The following is a 27,742-nucleotide window of genomic DNA, read 5'->3' as shown; positions in this document are numbered from 1 at the left end:
CCTGACATCCCGTGAGTCACCATATCCTGGCAACTGACTGACCAGATGCATTTCCAGAGGAGACAAAAGGGATTGCATCCAGAGGAGTCAGGTGCTACTGTGTCTTTGTTATATATCCTTGCTATGTTAGGGCAAATGTTATTAAATGTGTAGTGTTAAATATTCAGTGACTTGGGACATTTTGTCCCAACGTTGAACCTGAAACTGAGAGGGCTAATAGGCTGGTATTAGAGTCCTGCCTCTAAGTGTAATACATTAAAATGTAATGATAAAGAATCTAAGAGGCAGCATGATATAATGGCCAGGAGGCCTGCCTTGGGCTCAGAATGTCCTGCCTCTGACACACACACCAGCTCTGTGACCAACCATGGGCAACTCATTTAACCTTTTGTTGCCCCAAGCCACACTCCAAGATAATCGTATTAGCAGAGGGAGTTTCCATATCAGTCATTCCCTAAACAGATGAAATCATAGTTCTGGGCCAAAATAAAGAGTCTTCACTTGATATATGAATATCATATCTTATTCTTTTGTGAAATGTGCTATCAGTTTGGAAAGTACCACATTATAATGGAAAGAGGGTTAGATTTGGAGCAGGAGTCTAAGTAAAGTCAAGAATTTATTAAGGATCTAATATGTGCCAGGCACCCTGCTAAGGGCTAGGGATAAAAAATAAAATAAAATAAAAAAAGAACTCTCAGCTTAATGGGACTTCTCCTGAACAGACAGATATAACAATGAAGAGGAGCAGTCACAGTTTCCATAAGCCTGGGAAGGATTGTGTGTGGGTTTGTATATTGGGGTAAGAGTGGTCTGGGTTACTTCATAAGGACACCAAAGGAGGTGTGGAGCAGGTTTCAGCAGGTAGAGTGGAAACTGGATAAATGTGGGCTCTGTTCTAGGGGATCTCCCCTTTTGAGAGTAAATATGTCTGCTTATGCCTTGCCTGGGGGAAAGGAGGAAGTCATGGGGAGTGGATAGAGGAGATAAAAGTGAAGTGGTGGAGAAGAAATTTGTTTCCCATACCATGACTGACTCCCAGCCCAGAGAGCATCCAGGAAAAAAGAGACACTGTATATAGGTCAGCAACCACAGTTACTCAGCATTGTCCCTCAGCTCAGCTCAGCTCAGCTCAGCTCAACACAGTTGAAGAGGTAAGTCTGGCCTCTGCCCTTAGCCTCACTCTTTCTTCTTCACTCTTAGCTCACATTGGCTCTTTCTCTTTCTGGGTCCCTAAACCTTAGTGAAGGGGCAAGGAATCCCTTAGAGTCACCATAATGCCAGGGATCAGATAGAAATCATGGTCTGTATAGTCCCTGGGACTGAACAGCTGTTCTAGCCACCCTGCTTCTCATGTGTTAGATGAGGATGAAGAGGGCAGAGGTGGAGCAGTTTATTATTTATTATTACAATCAGAGTGGGCTAAGGGAGGAGGAGTGAATGCAGTAGGGTGGAGCAGATGGGGGGTGTGGCTGGGGCAGACTAGAGGAAGTGCCATGAACATTACAAAATTGAGGGGATAAAGTAGCCAGAATGGATTGCATGGAATAGAGGGCGCAGGACAGAGTGGATGGAATGGAAATCAGGCTGTATTGAGCAGCATGGTGCTCAGAGGATAGGAAGGGATTGAGTCATTGTGAGCTGCCTGGCTCAGACAATATCTAGAGCACTGTCATTGGTTCTGGGTGCTGTATTTCAGGAAGGCCAGAGCCAAGCTAAAAAGTGTGCAGAGAACTGGGTTGGTGAAAAGCCCAGAGATTCAATAACTGGGAATGTTCAGTGTAGGCTCCAGAATTCTCCCACCTAGAGAACTCTGTACCTCCCTCCCAAACAGTAGGGCAAGTCTGATACCAATGGAAGAGGCCAAAGAGCTCCAGATTGATTATAGGTAGTAGTTTAATCAATTGGATACTTACATTGGAGCAGTATGATAGATCCCTGCCAAGAGTTTGATAGTCATCAGTCTGGGGTGGTGGCCAGACTATAGGTTGGATCCCTGCAAAGACCCCTGGAAAGTCCAGTGGCAATTATAAAAACAAAGGGAAGTAGAGCTATAAAACACATCACTTTTGATTGCTGGATATTTTGGGTTTCTTTTTTAGTAATGAGGTAATTTTCAAGCCTGGGTGTTAAGCCAACATCATTCAGTAAAATTCCCAAAAACAGGTTTCTGTATTGATCATGTACTGGTCACAGATGGGTTACTGTATTTGTGTTATGACTGTTAACTGACACATTATCTAAGTCATGACTCAGCGTCAAAACATTATAAGGCAGGCTTAAGCAGGGTTGACCAAGTAACTTAACTGGTTTTAAACAATTTTCCCACTGTCTTTTAGTTTCTTTCAGTTTATACTCTAAGTTATACAAAGTTGCTTGACAAAACTGATACAAAGTTTACCAATTTGAAACAATATTGTGCATCTGAAACTTGAAACAAGCCCATTACTGATTAGGTGGCTCCAATTCTGTTGAATGCATTTTCCAAATTACACAGAAAATCAGGCATCTCATCACCATTGCCATTGTGTACTGATCACATCTAATTAAGGAACTAATAGTAAAAGTTAGTGTTTATCATGTCTGCTCTCTGCCAGGCTTTGTGTTAGGCACTTTACACTCATGTGAAACAAACTGAAGTAACTTGCTTAAGGTCATCCAACTAACAAATTTCAGATCTATGCATCTTCCCAATTTGTCTTAGTGACAAATAGCATAACAAATTCTGACTTATCTTAACCATCCAATTAGGAGAGACACATTTCACTTAAAATGTGACCAGAATGAATTAAATTACATCTAGATCTATGTTGCAACTGGTGTTATACAGACTCTCAGGTAATGATTTTAATATTATAGTATCATCTTTTACACAACTGCTATTTATTCCAAACATTTCATATTATGGAGTCCACTATTTCCAGCCAACACACTGCCAAAGATTATAATTATATTAGGATTCAATCTAGTCAAAATATCACACTTAGAAGCATGTTTTAATTTAATTCAAATCTGGGTTCCACAATCTCAGACAGAACCCATAGCTTATGAATTCACCCATAGCCCTCTATGATTTCTTAAAACGAATAGGAGTCTCATATAATTTACAATCAAGTCTCCAACTTTAACACACATACTAATTTAAAAAGTTATTTAAAAACAAACCAGTACTTAACTTTGTTTTCTAAGACTCTTATTAATTCTAGCTAGATGTTCCAATCAAACTCAATTGCTTTTCGTTTCCTGAGTCACATACAACCCTTTTCTCTTTTCGTGAGCCAGGAAATGATTAAAAGCCAGTTCTATTCTAAGTGCAAGCCTTGAAACTTTTCACTGACATAGCCCCCAAGCTCATCTCTGTAATCACTGAAATGACCTTCTTCTCTAGCTGTAAAACAATAAACCAGTCATTCAAAGAGTGGGAGGTGTGGCGATGGAAAGAACCTGACTGCAGTTCAGAAATCACGAGACACAAACAGATCAACAACTATTTTTTTCAAAACTTTCCAAACCTCTCTCAAATCCTGTTAACACTGTCAGTGCAAACAGATTAGAACTTTCTTTTTGCCCATGCTACTCTCATTCTTACATACTTCTAATAATCATATCTCAAACAATCTATACTTTACTGAACATATTTTCTTTTTCTCTCCTGTCCATCCACTCCTCTGAAGCTGCTGCAGTCAGGGAGGGAGGGAGAGAGTGAGAGAAAGAGAAAGAAACTCTTTCTATACTCTATACCATCCTCTGAATCTTCTTCTGTATTGCTTTCTTCCCAGGGGTCCCTGCCTTATTGCCTTCTTGTCTATATGCCTACCTCCCTTCAACCTGGCTAACCAGCAAGCCAGTGTTTCTACATGCTTCTCTTTCGTTATCAGCCTTTCCCTTCCCAGGTCAAGGTACCTGGTGCTGTTCCCTTCACTTGGTGGTGGCTCCCCCAATTCCTTGGGAAAAGGCCATCCCCTGTCAGCCACCAGCCTTTTCCCTTCATTATCCTGCCCCAATTCCCCTTTGGCATTCCTTTGGTATCCTGCTGACTATGCCAATTGTAGGGTTCAGAATCCCCTACCTAGGAACTCTGTACCTCTGTCCCAAACAGTGGGGCAAATTTGATAGCAGAGGAAGAGGCCAAAGAGCTTCCGACTAATTATAGGTAGTAGTTTAATCAATTCGATACTTAGATTGGGGCAGTATGATAGATTCCTGCCAAGAGTTTGATAGTCATAAGTCTGTGGCAGTGGACAGACTATAAGCTAGATTTCCACAAAGACCCCCGGAAAGCCCAGTGATAATTATAGAAATCAAGCAAAGTGAGGTGGAGCTATAAAGCATGCCACTATTGATTAGTCTATACATTGGGTTTCTGCTTAGTAATGAGCTCATTTCCAAGCTTAGATGTTAAGCCAATGTTGTTGGGTAAAATGTCCAAACACAGGTTTGTGTATTGATCACATGCTGGGTCTGATACATTATCTAAGTTATGACTCAGTGTCTGAATTATGATTTTAACAGATCACCATATCCAGACTTCCACCTTTTCCAGAGCTGAAGTTATGGCTTTTACTTCTTACTGAGTTTTATGGCTTTTCCCCAACTGGGGAATCAGTCTTCCTATCCCCTGGCCATCACAACACCTTGCCAATACTTCCACATGGGACCTTATACAGGATAGGGGGTAAAAAATAGAATGGAAATTCCTTGAGGCAAGGACTGTCTTACCATTTGTATTTATAATACCAATGCTTAGCACAGTGTCTGACAAGTAATAAACACTAAATAAATGCTTGTTAAATGAGAAAGAAAACATAAATTAGTTTAGGTAAAACCGTCATTTTTATTATATTGGCCCTATCTATATAAACAATTATTATTTCTCCAATTATTTAAATCTGATATTATCTGAATAAAAATGTTTTATTTTTTATAACTTTGTTTTTGTAGTTCCTGGGTCTGTTTTGGTAGGTGTACTCCCAGGTATTTTATACTTTGTGGATTAATTTAATTTAATTTAATTTGTTTTTTAGGCAGTTGGGGTTAAGTGACTGGCCCAGGGTCACACAGCTAGTAAGTGTTAAGTGTTTGGTCTGAGGCTGGATTTGAACTCAGGCCCTCCTGACTTCAGAGCAGGTGCTCTATCTGCTGCACCACCTAGCTGTCCTTGGATTAATTTTAAACAGAGTATCTATTACTCTCTCTTCTTGCAGGGTTTTCTTTGTGGTATACAGAAATATTGATGATTTATCTGGATTTACTTTATATTCTACTTTGCTAAAATTATTAATTGTATCAACTAATATTTTAGTTGAGTCTTTGGGATTTTCCAAGTATATCATCATTTTGTCTGGGAAAAAAAGATATTTTATTAACTCATTCCCTATTGGGGTTCCTTCTATTTGTATTTCTTTTATTATTGCTATTGTTCCCCTTCACACAGTGTATGACTTAGCCAAACTGGCCTATTCTCAGTCTTTCATACATAACTTTTACACAATTCATCTCCCATGCCTGAAATATATGCTCTCTTCATCTTCAATTCCTGGATTCCCCAGTTTCCTTCAAATCTCAGATAATATGTATCAAAATATTTTTGAGACCCTCTGTTTCCCAGAGCCAAGAACCAGAAAGCAGGCTGCGCCCTGAGCATGGCATAATAATAGTTCTTTTTGCTCTGGATGATCTCATTCCCTTGAAAAATGTATTTCTTTGACCAGCTCCAGGTGTTTACTGAGGGAGTTTTGATTTTAGCTCACTCTATTTCCCAGGGACCTTACAGCCAACATCTATCACGTCTCTGACATGCTCACAATCCCTGTTCATTGTACTCCTGTTCCTATCACAGAACTCTAGTTCTGTACCCCAAAGAGTCATCACAACCCCCAAGACTTGATACAATTAACTAAAGAACTTTCCCACAGGATTTATGGGAACAGCAACTCAAGACCTAAAAATGATTATGTCATGCTCCAGCCCAGTATGTATATAAACTCTGCCTTTCCCTTAGCAAGATAAATCTTCCTTCTTAGGAGGTAAGGCTTCCACCTACAAGTCTCATTTTCCTCACTTTGAAATTGATTAAACTTCTGTTTGTGTCTTGCTTCTAGCCTGTTCTGTTTTGGCTCTGGCAACCCACAAGTTAGAGGCCAGTTACAGTCAAGTTGACACTCGTTGGTGTCAGAAGTGGAACTGGACACAGTACAGGACCAAGTAAACTTTCTGGTAACAGTGGGAGTGGACTAGGCACTACTGGAGATTTGTTTCTCCAGCATCTGACCCCACCCTCAACTGGTGAGTCCTCTGTTCTTTGTTCCTGTGCCAGTCCTAGTTCATCCTTCATTGATCTCACCTTTCTTTGTGAGGAAAACTTCCATCCTTGATATGGTTCTAGTAAGGATATCCTCTGGTCTCTGAGCACCTCTGTAAATTTGCTGTTGTGTGCCTCTGTTTTTTTTTTTCTGCATACTTCACTACTGTGTTCCCTCCATAATCAATAGTTCCTGCCTCCTCTGTTTTGGCCCAGCCCCCACAGGCCAGAAAACTCTCACCTGCCTCTGTTTTTGTTTTTGGCTCTCAGCAGGCTGAAGAATGTTTGGTCATGAACTGTAATTTGGCCTCTCTACTGCTGTGATCTGTGTGCGCCGCTCTCTTTTTTTTTCCTGCATTCTTCTGGGCAACCAGATAAAATCAGATTTATGGACTTTGTTGTTTCTATTTGTCTTGTCATTTTGTCTGTTTCTTTGCCTCTGTGTTTGTAAAATGTCTGTACCATGTTTGTGCTGCAAGCTAGATTCTGCTACCTTGAAAAATTTTAAATGCTGCTAATCAGAAAAAAACTCCTAAGGTCTATAGTTAAAGAAAAAATACAAAAGATTAATGAATTTTCTTGTTACGTTGTCATAGCTGAGGTAGTTGTTCCAGTAATCAGGACTAACTCCTACCTTAGGCTTTCCAAGGTAGATTAGGTTATCAGAAAACAGGAAAAGCCTGTAACACACTCTTTTTCCTCATCATTACAACACTGGCCAAGTTGGAAATACAGAAATTAAGTCAGATAATAAAAGTTTGTAGAACTACTAAAAACATCTTAGTAGATTCTGGAGAGTTTGAGATTAATCATTAAGGAGTTTCACAATTAGTCATTTTAAGATTGTAGGAGAGCCTTCTGAGACTTAGGAGTCATTTCAGGAACTCCCTCCCTTCTGAAACATCTTAGTAAGTTTTAGTGTAACATTATGTAGAATTTGTTTTAAGAAAAAAAAATAAGGATTAAATCTTGTAAAGGTTTTTAAAACTTTTTTTTTAAGGCAATTGGCAAGATGAGTAGTTTCATTGTTCTAAGGCAATGAAGGAAAGCTAGTTGGAAGAAATCTCAGAATGAAAGAAGTGAAAAAAAGTTAAACTATTTGCAGCAATGTCTTTAAGGCAAGCCTAGCCTTTGGCAGGCCTTGCATTGCTGCTGCCTGGGAGGGTCTGGGTGCCCCTACCAGTGCCTAGCATGGCAGTACAATGTGGGGGAGCCAGCCAACTTCTGCCCTTGGGGAAGCCACCCTTCTCTGTTCTGGTTGTAGAAATGTATTTGCTGTCTAATCTTAGGCAAGTTATTTCATCTGTTTGCCACAGTTTCTTGATATCAAAATGATATAATGATTGTAAAGTGCTTAACACAGTGACTAGCACCTGTCTGGCATTACCATGATTATTATTTCTTTAATTGAATATAATTGTTCAATATTTTCTAAGTTTAAAGTGGTTTTAAAATGCCCAAAGGTAATAAGATCAACGATTTTTATATGTGATAATTTGGAAATGCAACTGATGTCATCTGAAGTTTATTGTTTATGTTATTGTATTTCTAAACTGAATTGTATTTTTAAACTTATATTGTAAAATTTGTGAGAGCATTGTAAAACAGAAATGCTGTTAGACAAAACTTCCCTTTTAATCTAGATGCTGTTACACATGAATTGGGCATTTTTAAAGGATGTGATAAAAATTGAATATTTGAAAACTATTAAATATTTAATGAGGCCTATTTAGTTATAAAAGGAAAAAAAGGATCAAATAGTATACTTTGTTCTGCATACAGACTCCATAGTTCTTTCTCTTTTCCATAGTTCTTTTCCATCATGAGTCTTTTGGAGTTGTCTCAGATCCTTGCATTTCTGAGAAGAACCATGTCTATGAAAGTTAGTCATTGCTCAGTGTGACTGTTTGTACCAGTGTTCTTCTGGTTCTGCTCACTTTACTCAACATCAGTCCATACAAGTCTTTCCACCAGGTTTTTCTGAAGTCTGCCTACTCATCATTTTTTTTTTTTTTTAGGATAGGCAATGGGGTTAAGTGACTTTCCCTGGATCACACAGCTAGTAAGTGTTACGTGTCTGAGGCTGGATTTGAACTCAGGTCCTTCTGAATCCAAGGCCAGTACTCTATCCACTGCGCCACCTAGCTGCCCCAATACTCATCATTTTTTATAGCATAATAGTATTTCATTACATTCATATACCACAATTTGTTCAGCCATTTGTTGTGCCGTTACAGATGCGAGACAGAGACCCAATCAGAAATTTAATGTGGAGGTTTATTGAAGCGCTCGGCTGCAAGGGGAAGTCCCAAATCAAGCAGCCCTGAATGGAGAAAGAGCAAGGTTTATAAAGGGAAAAACCACAAGAGGGAGGGTCCTTATCACCATAAGCAATATTTGTGCAGAAGCCAGCCATTAGCTCCTTATCTGGGGGCTAACAGGATGCCCTTGAGCCTCATGAGACCTGAAATGTTCCAGGAAGTTAAGGAGGGAGGAGGTTATTCAAACTTAAAAAATAACCCTTGGGGTCCTCAACAATTTTGGGTTGCTTCACTCAGGTCGGTCATGGACAGGCCAACAAAAATAGGTTGCAGGGTCCCGTACTTCAATGCCCTGAATATTCACTTTTAAAGGAACTTTAGGCCCTAGTTGACTGGTCTTAGGACCCTAACTAAATATTAAGCCTAGAAATTAAGAATTGTAAGTATTGGAAAATTTGCCCCAAACAAATCCCTGAATATTACAGTGTTAGCTGTAGGAAAGATGCTCAAAAAAGTAGAACTCAGGTAGGTAGAAGATTACCTCCCTGCATTCATAATCAAAGCAGGGTGGGGGTGGGGTCATCTCTAATGACTTCAGTTGGGAAACTCCTCAGACAAAAGCTGAGTACCTCAGGAATCTAGTCCAATTCTTTAAGGAGAAGTTCCTCCAAAAAGTACAGCTCCTGGTTGGGGATGCCTGCAGGAGAGATGGGGTCAGGCATAAGAGGAGAAATGGATCCTAGCTGGGACAAGGGTGGAGTCCTTATCTGGGGATGACTAAAGAAAGAATTATTAAGCTGTGTAAAATTTGGTTTGAGAATACAGAGTTTGGAGGATTGTTTTGGCCAAAGCATGGAACTTTTGATTACTTAGAAAGTTGTGGAATTCTATTGAATAACCTTCCCAAATCAGCTTAGAACAAACTATTGCTACTGCTAAATTCTTCATCATTCTCAATTTTTTTCCTGTGATTATACTTTGGCAAAAAGTCTAGAGGAATGGAACTTTAATCAGCTCTTCTATTAGTGACTAGTATTAGTGACTAAATACAAAGTGTACTTTAAGTTGTGAATACAATTGGTAAATTAGACTAAAATAATTTTGTATTGTTAGTAAATTACATTTTTGATAAGATTCTAAAAGCATTAGCATAACTAGAAACAGAAGAATTATCCTGACAGCAGGACCCCAGCCACAAGACATTCATAAGGTCTATACTTAATAGAGGACACAGGTAAAGTCTTGACTTCAAAATGTCCTAGAGAAAAACCTAGTCATTCAAGCTTGATTTAATGTTGTGTCTTGTTATATGTTCTGTGTGTTTCTGTTTTGTAAATGATGACAATAAATTTAGGAATAGTGAGTTCCTTATTTCAGATAGAAAGGGACCTTATACAACTAGGAAAATCTTTAGGAGAATGTGAAATAAGTGTCTGTTTTATCTATATTATTTGGGCTTTATGCAAACTTTTAGCTAACAGGTGTTTTACCTACGCCTGTTCTTTCAGCATGATCAACCAAAAGAAACAGGCTATAAGAAAGAAAACTTGAAAGAAAAGCCTTAAAGAGGACAAATCTCTTCTTTCCCCCTCTCTTTCCAACACTGGCCATGTTGGAGATTACTGAGATGAAAGACAGATAGAGAAATTAATTGAAATCTAAGATACAAAAAAAAAAAGATTGAAAACAAAATTTGTGAAAAAGGAATAATTATTTTTTTATTTCTAAATTATAATCTGGATGTCTTTATAAAGTATTTTGATGAGCTTTATGAGGTACTAGCAAACTCTGCAGAGTTTAACGAAAACAACAATAGCAAAAAAAAAACACAGACCAGTTATTCTTTGAAAAGACCTTTAAAATGATTGGGGATTCATTTAAAGCTGATGTTTGTATTTTAAGAACTGTCTTATTAGTAATGAGATATGTTCAAAAGAGATTCAGTGAAATAACAATTCAAGGAAGTGTTAAAATAAGAAAAAAACTTAGGGAATAGCACAGGAGAAATTAGATTAAAAATCTTGTGATCTTAAATAATTCCACAATTCAGAATTTAAAAAGGAAACATATTTATTAAGCCTGAAGAAGTTTCAGCTGGCCAATTGATAAGTCTGAAGTTCTGGGGTATCAATTGGTGAAACAGGTTTTAATTTTAGTGTAGAATAAAGGCATACTTAAAAACTGTACTCAGAGTTGGAATCCATTTATTACAGGAAGGAATTTTTATTATGAGAAGGCTGAATAAAGAAATTTTAGACCATCTTCAGAAAAGAATAAATGTGGGTAGAACAGGAATTCATTTACCCTTCTGTTGTTTACTGCTTTTAAACAACCAACCTGAGGGCACCATGGAAGTTCTTATTGGAATTCCCTATTGAAGGTGAATCACAAAGTGTTTCTGGAAAAAGGAAACTTGTTTTGAAATCAGAAAGCAACTGAAGGTAAGTGAAATGTAATGCTACTACTGCAGCTTAAGCCAACTGTTTAGTGAAAATAAGTTCAAATTGTATAATAAGGCTATAGTAAGTTAAGGAAAGAATGATTGAAGAGAGAATTAAACAAGAATATGCATGGACATGGACATGGACAACTAATAGAGGGTGTTCACATTAGAAAAGATCAAATTAAAAGAAGCATATGGCTTATAAAGGTATAAAATACTGAAATTTTGAGAGGGAAAAGAAGGTTCAAATTATTTAAAAAACAAAATAATGACTTAATTTTGAGTGATTTGAAAGGAAATAGAGAAAAAGTTACATCCTGAGCCCTTCAGAAAAGTACAATCTCTGTCAGATAGTTTTTTTAGTAGTGCAATTTCTGTTACATTCCTTTGCCACAGTTGGGCTTTGGTCAATCCCCCTGGGCATTGCCAAAATAGCTGGAGGAATACCTTTCCAGCATAAAAGAGGTTAAGTTTGAGGAGAGAGATGATTTCTTCTTCAAAGTCATCCTGCTTGATGAAATCTGTGACACCCTATAATAAGGAAATTGTGCTGAGTGAATTATTTTGGGGGTCTATTTGCCTATCACTGACAAAAAATTATGTGATTGTAACCAGTTTTAATTGTCCAAAAGCCCTTAAATGTGTAACCACTGAAGAACCAAAAAAGAGTTTACTAGAGGAATTAAGCAAGTAGAATAAAGAAAGAGTATTATTGCATAAGGAGATAAGAAGGATGAGTCAAAGGCAAAAGATAAAGAAAGGTGGAACCTGTTTGCACTGACATTGCTTAAATTCAGGGTTTAAAAGTAAAGGATTTTGGAATTTTGAAAAGGAGATTTCAGAGAGGTTCTTAATCCCATTGAAATAGAAAAGATTTAACATTTTTAAAAAAATGCACGGCCCTCTTTGACAGTTGCTACATGTCTTCCTTCCCCAGTCAATATAAGATGACAAAATAAATTTCATAAAATGCATGTTAATTAACTGATTGATAGAGAAATGATTACTTTTTATGTTCTGGCTTAAATAATCATGCTAAAGTGTTGGTAATTTAGAAGATTCAAAAGAATTGGTTTGGCTCTTTGGGTAACTCAAAGAAACAAAGAAGCAGTACTAGGAAGCTGGGAAGGTCACTATGAATTTTTTTTTGAATATAAGCCAATTAAAAACAATGGAATCTTGTGCAAAATGAAATTTAGTTATTACCAATAGTCATTATAAATCAAAATTGTGTTGAAAATATTGTAATGGTAGTAAATTAGAGAATCTAATCAGTCCTTGTAAGCACAAAGGGAAAAATAAACATTGACACCTATCTCTCAGGGTTGTTGGGAGAAATACATAGTTGTGAAGTGCTTAACATAATGCTGGCTTGTGTAAAGGATAAGCACTGTAGTGTTCAGACCTTGCAGGAATACAAGTAAAAAAAATGGTATCTCATTTATAGGTACTTTTTCTAACTGGCATGGAATGTTAACAAAACTGGGAAATTATAGACTAAACATTTTAAAGCATTACTAAAACCAAGCTTAAGCAAATTTCAAGACAAAAAATCCTGGTGGTAGGCAGTATATAAACTACTATGATAGCACAAAAATTCCAGATAAATGACTTTCTGTGAATTGATCAGTTTGAAAGGCATTTAACTAAATTACTATTACCTGATTGATATTTTAAGTAGTTTCTCAGTGAGAAATCTAACTCTCTAAAGTCCACAAAGTTATCCTGTATTCAACGGAGTTAGGGAGAAGGAGATAGAGGCTCTCTCCCCTTGCCCCCAAAGAGAGTCCTTCTCTGGGATTTGGCTAGACCACTCTCTCAGCTAGTCTGCCAGCTGCTTGAATTTGTTTTGCTTTTTTATACTGACTTTTGCTATTTTACACAAAATTACATACAAAATCAATACAAAATAATTTTGAGGAGAACACTAGCAACTTAGGGATAATAGGAAAGGCCTCACATGGGAGATGGCCCCTGAGATGAACTTAAAGGGATATAGGGACACTAAGAGTCGGAAGTAAGGATAGAGTGCACTTCTGTGTCTGTGCAAAGGTGCTAAGATAGAAGATAGGTTGTTGTGCTTGAGGAACACCAAATAGATCAATTTGTCTGGAACAAGAAACTGCATAAACTGGAGTAATGTATTTTAAGTTTAGAAAGGTAGGCAGTCTGAAGCCTGATAGCAGAGGGATTTAAATTTTATGATGTACAATTTCTATTTTAAAGGCAATAGTGAGCCACTGAAGCTCCTTGAGCAAAGGAGTGAATTGGTAAGCCCTATGCTTGACAAAGATTACTTTGGCAGCTGGTTGGAGACACAACGGGAGAGAGGAGAAACTGGAGGGAGCAAGACTAATGAAACTGGTGTATTTTCTTTATGATGTTATTTTTGCATGGGTTAAAAATTCGCCCCATAAAAAGTGATATTTCATCTTACTCTATAATTATGAATAATACATGCATCAAAGGCATTATTTAGTTCTTGTTAAATTTTAAAAATTCTACTGTGAAACCATGTGGACCAGTTTGTGTGTGTGTGTGTGTGTGTGTGTGTGTGTGTGTGTGTGTGTGTGTGTAACAATGCTTTGGTGACTTGTCTTATCTATTTAAATTATCCATTTTTTATTTTTTCAATTTTGGCAGCTTATATTTTTATATATAATCTTTTATTTCCTTTAAATTCTCTTATTTGTTAGCCTATCACCATGCATAGCATTTCTTAATAATATTCTGGATTTCTTTTGTATTTTATAAGATCAGAGAGTTAAAGCTAGAAGAAAGTCTTAGAGGTTATCTAGTCCAACTCTATCATTTTACAGATAAAAAAACAGGCCTAGAGACGTCAGTAACTTGCCAAGGGTTTGAACCTAGGTCTGTTGACTCCAAACTTAGCATACTTTCCATTGTACCATCCTGCCTTCCACTTGCTTTGACACCTCTTTTTCCTTTTGTATTTTTGTTTTCTTTTTTCATATTAAATTTGCTAATGCTAGGGGCCTTTATTTACTTTTTTCATAGACTCAGAAGCTGGGTTTAAAGAAATTAAAATGTTCTTATATTTTCTATTCTATTTTATCTTTTAATAATGTCTCTCTTCTTTTGGATTATTGCTTTGTTCCTTTTCTCATGAGCTTAATTTCTTTTCTTCTTTGCTTATTAATGTAGACGTCAAATGATATAAATTTGTCCCTAAGAACTGCTCTTCTATGATCCTATAGATTCGTAAATAAGCTACCATCCATTTCTTCTTATCTAGGTGATCTGTTGCCAAGGAGTGGCTTAAAAACTTTGGCATGTGAATGTAATAGAGTATTATTGTTCAATAAATGGTAAACATAAGTTCGGAGAAACATGGGAAAGATTGCATGAACTGATGGGGAGCAAAATAAGCAGAACCAAGAGAAGCATATAAAGAATGATTAAAGCATCACATATGAAAAGACTATGAATAGGAAGCTGAATTCTTTCGTCTGGGGAACAGACAATGGAATAGACTTTCTTCTTCATAATAAAGTGGTAAGGGACTGCCAGGACAGAATATTGCAGATATTATCAGATATAATTACTACACTTTATGTTTTTACTTTATTGTTATTCTTTGTTATAAAAGACAGAGTTCACTGATGGTATTGAGATGCTATATAAAAACAAAAGGCATGAATAAAACATGTTAAAATAATCTTATTTTTCTTATTTAACTTAACTATTGGTTAATAAGTGGTTCAAAAAGTTTTTGTGTAGTTCATTAATTTTTGATAATACTATTAGGATGGAGAGAAATACAAAGGTAGTAATCATAAGAGTGATTGTGAGTGGGATGAACTCTCCCATAAAATGGAAGCAGATAGCTGACTAGATCAAAAGCCAAAATCCTAAAATATAGTGTTTACAAGAAACACACTTGAAACAGAGAGACACATACAGAGTAAATGTAAGGGGCTAGAGCAGAATCTCTTCTGTTTTAGCTGAGGTAAAAAAAAAAAAGCAGGAGTAGCAATCTTGGTCTTAGATAAAGTAAAAAGAAAAATGGACCTAATTAAAAGAGTTAAGGAAGGAAACTACATCTTGCTAAAAGTTATCATGCGATAGCAACATCAATACTAAATATGCATGCACCAAGTAGTATAGGATCCAAATTCTTTTTAAAGGAGATGGTAAGTGAGTTATAGGAAGAAATAGACAGCATAACTCTACTAGCGGGGGACCTCAACTGCCCCCTCTCAGAACTCAATAAATCCAACCAAAAAATTAACAGTAAATAAACTAAGGAAGTAAATGGAATATTAGAAAAGTTAGATATGACTTTGGAGAAAGGTGAATTGGAACTGAAAGGAAATCAAATGTAGAAAGTAAGAAATATTAAATATATCCCTTTTGGGTCATAATGCAATAAAAATCACATTCAACAAAGGACAGTGGAAAGACAGATTAAAACTATGTCAGCTAATAATACTGATGATGATGGTGGTGGTGGTGGTCGTGGTGGTGGCAACTAGAATTTATCTTTGAAATTTTCAGAGTGTGCCACATCTCAGCTTGATTATGTTTGTGACCACGAGTAAGGCACATAACCTTTTTGAGTTGTAGTTCCTCAACTATAAATGAAAAGATTGGATGATGCCTCCACTTACTAATGGGAGGAATAATCTGAGTTGGAAAATGGGAGATTTGACCTTTACCAACTGGGGTAACTATACAAGAGTAAAGGAAGGAAAAGGAACAACTGCAAACTTAGAGCTAAATAATAAATAAATATTAGCATAATGGATGATGATCAGAACCCCCCAAAATATTGAAGGTCTAGAAGAAAAGCTTAAATCTATATCTATCAGATTGTGTAACATGACAGAAAAGGAAAAGGACAAATGCTGGAAGGCATGTGGAAAAATTGAGACACTGATGCACTATTGTTGGAGTTGTTAACTAGTTCAACCATTCTGGAAAACAATCTGTAACTATACCCAAATTCTATAAAATTGTGTATACCCTTTCACCCAGCAATGCCACCCCTAGGTCTCTATGCCAAAGAGATCACATAAAAGGGAAAAGGACATATTTGCACAAAAATATTTATAGCAACTCTTTTTGTGATGTCAAAAAATTAGAAGTTGAGAGGATGTCCTTCAGTTGGGGAATGGCTAAGCAAGTTGTGGTGTATGATTGTGATGGAATACTATTATGCTATAAGAAATGATGAGCAGGATGGTTTCAGAAAAAAACCTAGAAAGACTTGTATGAAGTCATGCAAAGTAAAACGAGAATCAGGAGAACATGAGTACATAGGAACAGCATATTGTAAGTATAATCGACTTTGAAAAACTTGGCTAACTCTCATCAAGACAATGATCCAAGACAATTGTGAAGGACACGTGATGAAAAATGCTACCCACCTCTATCCACCTTTAATCTGCATTCAGAGTTCATCAGACAAAACTGATGAACTCTGAATGCAGATTGAAGCATACATTTTAAATACTGTTTTTATTGTTTATTTGAGTTGTGTTTTCTTTTGTAACTTATGTTTTGCATTACTTCATGTGTATAATCTATATCAAATTCTTGCCTTCTCAAGGAAAGAGAAGAGGTGGGAGGAAAGGAGAGAATTTGCAACTTAACCTTTTAAAAATGTCAAATATTTTACATATAATTGGAAAATATTTAACTAAATAAATAAATAAAAACAATTTTAAAAAGAGAAAAGGTCAAATATCACATACTGAAATTTAATAAAATAAATGTAAAGCTTTCATTTGTACCCAAAGAAATTAACTTTACATGGATGAAGTGGAGTCAACAACTCACGAAAAACAGATATGGAGTATTCAATAACTGAACATTTAATATGAGTCAACCATGGAATATGGCAGCCAAAATCTAATGGAATCTTGGGTTACATACTGAGGCCTTTGGTTCAATCTGCATTTAAGTGTTGTTTCAATAAAGAATTATATTTTAATTAAAGATGAAAAGACCAAAGAATTAATGATTCTAACCTCCTCTGTAGTTAATCTATGGATGAAACCTGTTAATTGGGACTAGAACAAGCTCACTTCTTACCAAAATGATGGAAGCATACCCCTCATTGAAAATTTGCTTCCTTTGAGTCATCACCCTCAGGGCACCAAGAAGGCAAGAGTAGATAGGGGTTAATCTGAGGTAGTGAGAAACTGTAGGAAGGATGGAAGAAGACAGGCAGTTGACTTGGAAGACAAACTTCTGAGGCCTGCCATCTTTGTGCCCAGCACTGATGGCTGTATAAATTTAGATTAGCTAGAATAGGACACAATTATTCTTACCCTTTTCTCCTTAGGCCCAAAGGAACAGACTTCTGCCTGGGGTCTTGAGGAGTAATCACCTAAAGAGATTAACAAAATTGAAATAAATAAACCACATGGAGTATATAAATACATTTAGGAGTTATCTTTCAAACTAATAAAAGAGAAATGGTTAGCTGGTCAGATTTAGAGAATGAAAGCCATGTTGTTCCTATCAAAGTTTAAGATGGATAATTCACAATTATTGGAGAGAAAACAAAGGAACTTATTAGCCTAATCTGCCCAATTATATGTGAACAAAACTAGTAACTTTGATGAAATCAATGAATAATTACAAAAATACAACTACACAGATGAGCAGAAGTATAGATTATTTAAATAATGCAAAAAAAAAAATCAAACAAGCCATACACAAAATTCTAAAGGGCGATAAGGAACTACAGGATCAGATGGATTTATAACTGAATTCTATGAAATATTCATAAAATTATTAATTCTAATAATATATGAAGAGAAGCCCCTATGTGTAGGAAAGACTCCAGATGCAGATGTTCTTCCATCACCCATTGGCAAAGGCACAATAGTCATCTGTAGTCTCTTCTCCCCCCTGCTCTTCTCCAAGGGAAACTTTCCTTCCTGCCAGGGCAGAGAGGAGGTAGAAGTTGGGGTCAGATAGAGGGATAACCACACTAGATGTTTATCTATCTGATTCCTTAAATAATTTTAGTATAGGTAATAGACTGGGTTTAATCTAACTTTTAATTGCTCTGTCTCATTATTATTGGGGAAAAGGGGACCCCAAGCTGTATAGCCAATGCTTGGCCTCTTTCTGCTAAACACCAGCTCCACAATGAACACACATAGCAAATAGCAAAGAAAATGTGTTTATCCAAATTGGTAGCAAAACAGAAATAAAGTATACTTAGGATGCTATATTTCAGACAATATATAGAGAAGGAACTCTACCCTCACATATGTTATTTCATTAGATATTTCTCAATTTTATGTAGAAAAAAATTAACATTGATTTTTCTAACATTTTAAGCTCCAAATTCCCTTCTTCCTTCCCCTCCCCACTCCTCGAGAAGGCAAGCAGTTTCTTATAGATTACACATGTGAAGTTAGGCAAAACATTTCCCTATTAGCCATGTTTCAAAAGAAAACACAGACCCAAACCACCAAAAATAAAGTTTAAAAAAGTATGTTTCATTCTGCAGTCAGAGTCCACCACTTGTTGGAGGTGAATAACATCTTTCATCATAAGTCCTTTAGAATTTTCTTGGATCATTGTATTGATCAGAATAGCTAAGTCGTTCACAACTGATTATCCTTACAATATTTCTGTTACTGTGGACAGTGTTCTGTTGGTTCTGCTCACTTCTCTTTACATGAGTTTACATCAATTTTCCCAGGTTTTCCCTCAAACCAGCAGGCTCTTCATTTCTTATAGCAGAATAATATTCCTTCACAATCATATACTATAATTTACTCAGCCACTCCCCAAATGATAGGCATCCTTTCAATGTCCAATTCTTTGCTACCACAAAAAGATCTGCTATAAATATTTGCACATATGTAGTCCCTTTTCATTTTTCTTTGATGTCTTTGGGGTACAGGCACAGTAATGGTATCGTCAGGTCAAAGGGTGTGCTCATTTTTATAGCTAAGGAAGTGTCATTGGGAGCAAAGTAACAGTTCAACCAAGAGAGAATCTTGTATCTCACCTAAGGGGAAACTCTCCAAAGTCTCTAGAGTAACAAGTAGGAGCTAAGGACATTATGCAGAATGCCAGCTCCACTTACATATTCCCAAGGCCTTTTAATTCAGCAACCTGAAGTGGGGTTGGCCCCTTTTAAAGTCAGAAACACTTGAAAAAATTCAAAGTCTGAAGTCATGAAGAAGACTGGAATTCTTCTGCTTTTGCCACCTCCACTCTGCCACCCATATAGAGCAGGGTATTCATCTTCATCAATAGGGAGAGAGTCCCATACTAATGGGCTTTGGGACAGGGATTACATATAAAGTCTGGTAGTATTCATAGGAAAAGAAAGAAGGGAAGCCCTTCAACCCCTCCCCACTTTATTTTTTTTACTCTGGATATGTCTAGTCTAAGAAAACCAGTACTTTTTTCAGTAAGACACGCTACTCAATAATATTGTTTGTAAATAATTACTGAGTAAATTACTGTAGAAATGAAAGACTCAAGAGTGTTCCTCTGTGCACCACCAAAGTTTGGAATTCTTTTTTTAAATTAATTTGTTTTGAATTATTAACAATCAGTTCCATAAGCTTTTGAGTTTTACATTTTTCTCCCCCTCCCTCCCCAAGATGGTGCACAATCTGATATAGGCTCTACATATACATTCCTATTAAACATATTTTCACATTAGTGATGTTGTAAGTAAGAATTGGAACCAATAGGAGTAACCACCAGAAAGAGGAAACAAAACACAGCAGAAGAAAAAAAAATAGCAAATAGTATGCTTTGATATGCATTCAAACTCCATAGATCTTTCTTCTTTGTGGATAGCATTTTCCATCACGAGGCCTTTGGAGACATCTTAGATACTTCTATTGCTGAGAAGGGTTAAGTCTATCAATATTAGTCATCGCACAACATGGCTGCTACTTTGTACAACATTCTCCTGGTTCTGCTCACTTCACTCAGCATCAGACCATACAAGACTTTCCAGGTTTTTCTGAAGTCAGCCTGTTCATTATGTCTTATAGAACACTAGTATTCCATTACATGCATATACCACAACTTGTTCAGCCATTCCCCAATGGATGGGCATCCTCTCAATTTCCAATTCTTTGCCACCACAAAAAGAACTGCTATAAATATTTTTGTACATGTGGGTCCTTTTCCCATTTGTATGATATCTCTGGGATATAGCCCTAGAAATGCTATTGCTGGGTCAAAGGATATGCACATTTTTATATCCCTTTGGGCATAGCTCCAAATTGCTCTCCACTATGGTTGGATCATTTCACAACTCCACCAACAATGCATTAATGTTCTAATTTCCCCACATCTGCTCCAATATTTGTCATTTTCCTGTTTTGTCACGTTGGACAATCTAATAGGTGTGATGTGCTACCTCAGAGTTGTTTTGCATTTCTCTAATCAATAGAGATTTAGAGCATTTTTTTATATGACTATAGATGGCTTTAATTTCTTCATCTGAGAACTTCCTGTTCATATCCATACCATTTATCAGTTGGGGAATGACTTGTATTCTTATAAATTTGACTTAATTCTTTATATATTTTAGAAATGAGGCACTTATCAGAGAGACTGGTTGTAAAAATTCTTTCCCAATTTTTTACTTTCCTTCTAATTTTGGCTGCATTGGCTTTGTTTGTGCAAAAACTTTGCAATTTAATGTAATCAAAGTTATCCATTTTGCTTTTCGTAATGTTCTCTATCTCCTGTTTGGTCATGAATTCTTCTGTTCTCCATAAATCTGATAGGTAAACTATTCCTTGCTCTCCCAATTTACTTACAGTATCAGCTTTTATATCTAAATCATGAACCCATTTTGACTTTATTTTGGTATATGGTGTGAGATTTTGATCTATGCCTAGTTTCTGCCATGCTCTTTTCCAGTTTTCCCAGCAGTTTTTGTCAAAGAGTGAGTTCTTATCCCATAAGCTGGGGTCTTTTGGCTTATCAAATAATAGATTGCTATAGTCATTGACTACTGTGTCTTGCATAGTTAACCTATTCCACTGATCCACCAATCTATTTCTTAGCCAGAACCAAGCAGTTTTGATGATTGATGCTTTATAACACAATTTAAGATATGGAATAGCTAGGCCATTATTATAAAGCAATAATTAGGAACTATTTTGCCCAACTATATGCCAATAAAAAGTTTGGAATTCTAAGAAGAGTTGTTAACAAAGTTCTTGTCTTTCTTTGTGAGTGGGAATATGAGGAAAAGATTTGTAATAATTAAAAAAAATTAAAATAATTTTGAAATCATATTTTTTTTTACAATATCTTAATTTCTCCCAGTACCCTTCCCTTTCACAGAGAGCCATACCATATAACACAGAAAAATATAGGAAGAAGGAAAAAAATATAAAAAGTGATTAATTTATCAAAAATAGTCTGAAAATGTATACACTATTGCACGATTGTGGACCTCTCATCTCCACAAAGAAATGGAAGGATGTGTTTTCTCACATCTCTTCTTTGGGGCCAATTTTTTTGGGGGAGGAATTCTGTAACATTCACTTAATTTTTTTTTTTATTTTCAGGGGCAGGGATAGAAGGACAGAGAGCAGAGGAAGAAGGGGAGGATGAATGGATAGGGGGCTGTGGAGGATGAAGATGGAAGGAAGGAGAGGTGAAAAAGGCAAGAGTGAAGGATGAGGAAAGGGCTGATGTGGACCTAAGGGGCCAGAGGAAGAGGAGAGTCCCTCTCTTGGCGGGTCCGGGCAGGCTGGGGCGCTGAGGCTCACCTGTGGCCCAGCTCCTTGCTGGGCTTCCTCTTGAATCGGCACGAGCTGTCCCCACTACAGAAGCCAGACCAGAATTACGCCCGCGGACCCCAGCCCTGGAGTCCACCCAATCCTTTGGCATTCATAGCCTATGGAGACCTCGCTGTCCCTGGCCTTTGCCACTGCCCACAGCAGCGCCCGCCTCTTTGGGGAGGATGCACAGGGCAGCCTTCCCTCTAGAAAGGGGCGGAGAGGCTGCGCTAACTTCTGAGTCCAGAGGACCCAAAAGGCTGGAGGGGGCAGGGCTAAGAGAAAAGGAGGTAAAGACAGTCTCGAGAGGAGGGGGCCAGGGGAAGGAGCGGACCTGGTGGAGGGGCCAAGACTAGATCGAAAGAGAGGAGAGTGGACGAGGGTAACTAGAGGGGCGGGGCCCGTGACCTGCTCAGAGTTTTAGGCAGATTCGGGTGTACCATTTGCCCCAAGTCTGCACTATCACTTTCGTTTTCTGGGTTCCTGTGGCTAAGCTGTCTTTGGGCCTGTGCTGGCAGCGGAGCCCCTTCCTCTTACGGAGCGATCCCCAAACAGGAGCCCCCAGGCCTGGACACGATCGCCCTGAAGGGTTTGTGAGGATGCAGCCTTGACCATCCATCCCTTCTGTGAACTCATCCCCTCCAGAAACCCAGAGACTCAGAGACCGGCCTCCTGAAATCACGCCAGGGTAAGTGCTAAGTCATGTTTCCTGCCCGCTCCCCTGCTCCAGCACACACACACTTCCATGTTAGAGCTCATGCTGGTTCGTCTACCCCCTCCCCCAGCTGACACTGCCTCCTCAGAACTCAGAGAAATGTGTCCCACCTTTCAGAGGTCACTTGGGTATGTGCCTCCCCCCAGAGGACATATGGGTCAGTTCTCCCTTGCCTCATTACTCTATTTCCTTTGGGCATATGTAGCAGCCTGTCACTCCCCAGCTCATAGGAATGCTTCTCTGGGGACCCATGGGTCAGCCCCACTCCTGCAAGAGCTACTGAAATGGTTCTTGTAGAAACAGAAGGGTTATAGGGGATGAAGGGAGAATGTTCAAGGTCTAGGAGTTCTGCCTGGACAGATGCACAGAGGTGCGAGATGGCATGAAGTTTGGGGAATGGCTAATAGCACAGAGTGGCTGCGTGGATGTGTAAAGGAGTATGTGTAAAATAAGACTGGAATGGGAGGGTGACACTGGATTGTGGAGGGCTTTGTATGTCAGGCAAAGAAGTTTGTATTTTAGAGAATAGCTGTTGTGAAAAGTTTTTGAACAGAAATGTGATATGGTCAGATCTATGCATTATTAATCAGACAACAAGCATTAATTTAGTGCCTGTTATGTGCCTATGCTAAGTACCAGAGACATAGAGAAAGGAAAAATGGAAAAGGGAAAATATCTACCCTTAAGGAGCTCACTTTCTAATGGGGGGGCAGCATTTAAATACCTAGGGACACACAAAATGTATTGACAGAATGGCTAGAAGGCATCACCAGGTGGCCAGTATCCAAATCAGATTAATTATATGATTTATACCCAGAAGTGGAGAAGCTCTATACAGTCAGTTAAAACAAGACCTAACTGACTGTGGCACAGATCACGAGTTTTTATTGTAAAATTCAGACTTAAATTTCAGAAAGTAGGGAAAACCACCAGACTGTAGAGTTATAGGTATAATCTAAATAATGTCCCCTATGGATATGAAGTGAAAGTGATAAGTAGATTTCAGGAATTAGATCTGTTAAAGTGCCTGAAGAACTCTGAGTTCACAATAGTGTATAGGAGGGATCAACAAAAAAACATTTCCAAGAAAAAGAAGAGCAAGAAAGCAAAATGGCTGCCTAACGAGGCTTTGCAAATAGCTGAGGAAAGAAGGAAAGCAAAAGGGAAAGGAGAAAGGGAAAGATATATGCAATGGAATGCAGAATTCTAGAGAATAGCAGAGATAAATAGGTTTTCTTAAGTGAGCAATGCTAAGAAATAGAAGAAAACAGAAGGGAAAGACAAACAAATCTTCAAGAAAATTAGAGCCACTGAGGAAATGTTTCATGCAAAAATGGGCATGAGAAAAGGCAAAAATGGTTGGGACTTAACAGAAGCAGAAGAGATTAAGAAGAAGTGGCAAGAAAACATAGAAGAATTATAAAAGAAAAATCTTAACATGGCTGATAATCATGATGATGTGGTTACTGATCTAGAGCCAAACATCCTAGAGAATGAAGTCAGGTAGGTTCAGGAAGCATTGCTAACATTTAGGCTAGTGGAGGTGACAGAATTCTAGTTGAGCCATTTAAAACCCTACAAGGTGAAGCTATTAAAGTGCTGCACTTAATATGCTAGCAAATTTGGAAAACTTAACAGAGGCCACTGGATTAGAAAGATCATATTATGCAGCAATCCTAAAGAAGGGCAATGCCAAAGAAGGTTCAAATTACTGGAAAAATTGTACTCATTTTATGTGCAAAGTTATGCCTAAGATTCTGCAATTTGGCCTTCAGCAATATGTGAACTGAGAATTACCAGAAGAGGAAGCTAGTTTTTTTTTTAAGAGCAAGCTAGCTTTCAAAGAGGTGGAGGAACTAGAAATCAAATTGCCAATATCCACTGACTTATGGGGAAAGCAAGGGAGTTTTAGAAAAAAGATCTACTTCTACTTCGTTGACGACACTAAAGCCTCTGATTATGTGGATTACAACAAAATGTGGCAAATCCTTAAAGAGATGGGAAGTACCAATCATCTTACTTGTCTCCTAAGGAACCTGTATGCTAGTCAAGAAGCAACAGTTAAAACTGAACATGGAACAACTGATTGGTTTAAGACTGGAAAAGGAGTACTCCATTATCACTTTATTTATTTAACTTCTATGTAGATTACATCATGTGAAATGCCAGATTAGATGAATCTAAAGCCAGAAGGCTGCTGGGAGAAATATCAACAACCTCAGATATGCAGATGATACCTCTCTGATGGCAGAAAGAGAAGAATTAAGAAGCCTCTTGGTGAGGGTGAAAGAGGAGAGTGTAAAAGTCAGCTTGAAGCTTAACATAAAAAAACCCCCAACAACTAAGATCATGGCAACTGGCTCCATCACTTCCTGGATGATAGAGGGAGAAGGAATGGAAGCAGTGTCAGATTTTATGTTCTTGGGCTCAAAGAGCAGGGCAGACAGTGACTGAAGCCATGAAATTAAAAGATGCTTGCTCCTTGGAAGGAAAGCTATGGAAAATCTGGACAGCATACTAAAAAGCAGAGATAGCAACTTGCTGACAAAACTCCAAAGCTATGGTATTTTTCAGTAGTGATATATGGCTGTGAGAGTCGGAATATAAAGAAAGCTGAGCACTGCAGAATTGATGCTTTGGAACTGTGTTGCTGGAGAAGACTTTTTTTAGAGTGCTTTTTAAAGGTATTTGGAGGGGTTTGTGGGAAAGCTCAGGCGAGTCCCTGCCTTTACCCCACCATCTTGGCTCTGCCTCTGGAGAAGACATCCCTTGGAAAGCAAGGAGACCAAATCAATCATTACATAAAGCAATTAACTCTGACTATTCACTGGAAAATCAAATACTGAAGCTGAAGCTTAAATACTTTGGCCACCTAATGAGAAAACAGAACATGGGCTGCATTTATGTCAGAGACTTGACTCTAGCATTAGATCAGAAAGCCCTTGTCACTCTCTGTTTAATTCCCAATTACTTGCTTATTTCCCTTATTAAGAAATTAGGCAACCCCAGAGCAAAGAGCTCTGGGCAAATTGCTATGGCAGGTAAAGGATGGGGATTGGTTCAGATCTCTAGACCCTATATTCTCATCCAGTAGGGGCAAGCTAGTCACTGTGCTAGATCTATTTACTTTCTCTCAAGTTGGCAATTGTTATAAATGTGCTTAACCATTGCATTGCTGATTGATATGGGTCATTGATCAAATACAGAGGGGAAAATCAACGAGGTAGTGTCCAGGAAAAGGGGCAGGAGAGGGAGGAAAAAATGAAGGGAGAATAGAGGAAGGGAGAGAGAGAGAGAGAGACAGAGACAGAGAGAGAGAAAGAAGGAAAAAGGGAGAGATAGAGTGGGGGAAGAGGGAGATATAGAGACAGTGAGACACAGAGAAAGGCAGATGTAAGAGTACTTTTTTCCTCCCCTTCTCCCACCTTGATGAGCTGGCCGGTGTTTCAAAGCTGAAAATGAGAAGAATTGATATCATCACCATCACCACAACCATTATTTCTAACATATATTTTTATTTATGTATTTTCAGACAATTGTGGTTAGGTGACTTGCCCAGAGTCACACAGCTAGTAAGCGTTATGTGTCTGAGGCTGGATTTGAACTCAGGTCCTCCTGACTTCAGGGCTGGTGTTCTATCCACTGTGCCACCTAGCTACCCCTTTTTCTGACATTTATATAGTGCCTTAAGTTCTGCAGAACACTTTACAAATATCTCATTTGCTCCTCACAACGACCCTGGAAAGGAGATACTATTATTATCCCCATTGTGCAGATGAGGAGACTGAGGCAGACTGAAGCTAAGTGACTTGCCCAAGTTCATGCTTCTAGAAAGCATCTGGAGCCAAATTTGAATTCAAGTCTTCCTGACTCCATGTCCAACTTCTACAAACCTAGCTGTTTCTGATCCATTTTTACAGCTTCCCAATGCATAGAGAAAAGACATGCATATATTACTCTTGATACTGAATGAATGAGTCAGAAGTGATGCCTAGCATTGCTCCACAAATAATTAGAAACTGGACTTTCACCAGTTTCCTCCTCATCGCTTTCTGTGGTTACTTAGAAAGAAAAAAATGCTCCTAATGAGGTGAGACAGTAAGCAGATAAGAATGAGACTCCTGTCCAAGGGTAGGAGTAGTTCCATCCATACAAAAGAAGGGAGGATGAGTAAAAGGCAGTGATAACCCTGCCTGAACCAGCAGAGATTCCCCTTAGACCACACCATTGCTATACTTCACGCTCACTATGAGATCAGTCAGCCTTATTTTCAATCATAAATGTTTCTTTTGCATGACATCTTTTATGTCACTTCTACACGATTCCTCATTTTTAATGTGCTGATCACATCCCTACTCATCCACCATGTGTCTCTCTATTAACCTTTGGGTAATGCTTAACTTCAGTGCTTCAGAGACATATTCCATAACTTGCTGTCAAACAATATCAGGAAAGGAATGTTCCTGTTTTAAAAGAAATTTAGGCCTTTATGTAAGGGGGAAGCTTGGGAGTATAGGAATGTAAGCACGTTGAGGGCACACTGTTTCCTTTTCTTCTTTGTATTGCTAATACCAAGCATAGTACTTGCCATGCCTCAAGCATAGCAGACTTCCTTGAAGAAAGAACAGAACAGCAATTAGCAAGAGAACTGGATTTCTAAACTTGATTCATTACAGACCAGCTGAATTTCTCAACAAGGTTCAGAGACAAAGAACCAAGACTTAGGCAGTTACAGAGCAGAGTGAAAACAAATATAAAATACAAAATCAATGTTTGCTTTTTGTATACTATTTACATAAGACATTTCCAGATAGGAGGAAACATATTTATCAAATCAAGTTCATAAAAGAGTAATTGAGTAAATGAGGAAGCTGTACAGATTGACTTAGGTGACAAAATGCACAATACCTGGGAATTCTGCAACCCAGGAGCAAGATAAAATCTAAGGGTAATCAAGGAGAGAATGATTTCACTCAACATGTTTACTCTTGGCAGTTTCTTAGGGGTGTAAGTATTGCAGGTCAGCCTCCTGGGAGTCGAGGATACATCTTGGGGCCAGTTCTGGCATGAGTAAGTGTGTGGCCTGAGTTTTGGGTGAGTTCATGAGAAGACTCTTTCCTTTATTCCCAATGTCAGATTGGTTCCCTGTATGGAGCAATCAGGAGGGAGAACTAGCAGCACAGCATCCTGTCTTGCTCCTAAAGAGGGATCTGTGACACAGGAGCCTCCCCTTCTACCTGGTTAACAGGGGGAGCCTCAGACTGAACA

General features: G+C 38.0%; 2 long non-coding RNA genes across 3 annotated transcripts in view; one reads left to right on the top strand and one right to left on the bottom strand.

Moving 5' to 3' along the window:
- The window catches only part of LOC110214305 (uncharacterized), a 45,311-nt gene extending 23,473 nt beyond the window's left edge, over positions 1-21,838 (bottom strand). For both annotated transcript variants that reach the window (XR_013486372.1, XR_013486373.1), the window contains exons 1-2: positions 21,751-21,838; positions 17,302-17,360 (exon numbers count right to left, since the gene is read on the bottom strand). This is a non-coding gene — a long non-coding RNA (uncharacterized LOC110214305). The remainder of the gene's footprint in view (positions 1-17,301; positions 17,361-21,750) is intronic.
- On the top strand, positions 895-22,397 carry LOC144457059 (uncharacterized). Its single transcript, XR_013486375.1, has 3 exons — positions 895-1,154; positions 6,102-6,285; positions 22,315-22,397. It is a non-coding gene; the product is annotated as an uncharacterized LOC144457059 (long non-coding RNA).
- Positions 22,398-27,742: the final 5,345 nt, after the last annotated feature.

The sequence above is a fragment of the Phascolarctos cinereus genome, unplaced genomic scaffold (assembly GCF_003287225.1).
Source record: "Phascolarctos cinereus isolate Bilbo 61053 unplaced genomic scaffold, phaCin_HiC Scaffold_4;HRSCAF=312, whole genome shotgun sequence".
In the NCBI taxonomy this organism is placed as follows: Eukaryota; Metazoa; Chordata; class Mammalia; order Diprotodontia; family Phascolarctidae; genus Phascolarctos; species Phascolarctos cinereus.
The sequence above is the reverse complement of the archived record's forward strand: the minus strand, read 5'-3'. Positions and strand labels throughout refer to the sequence as shown.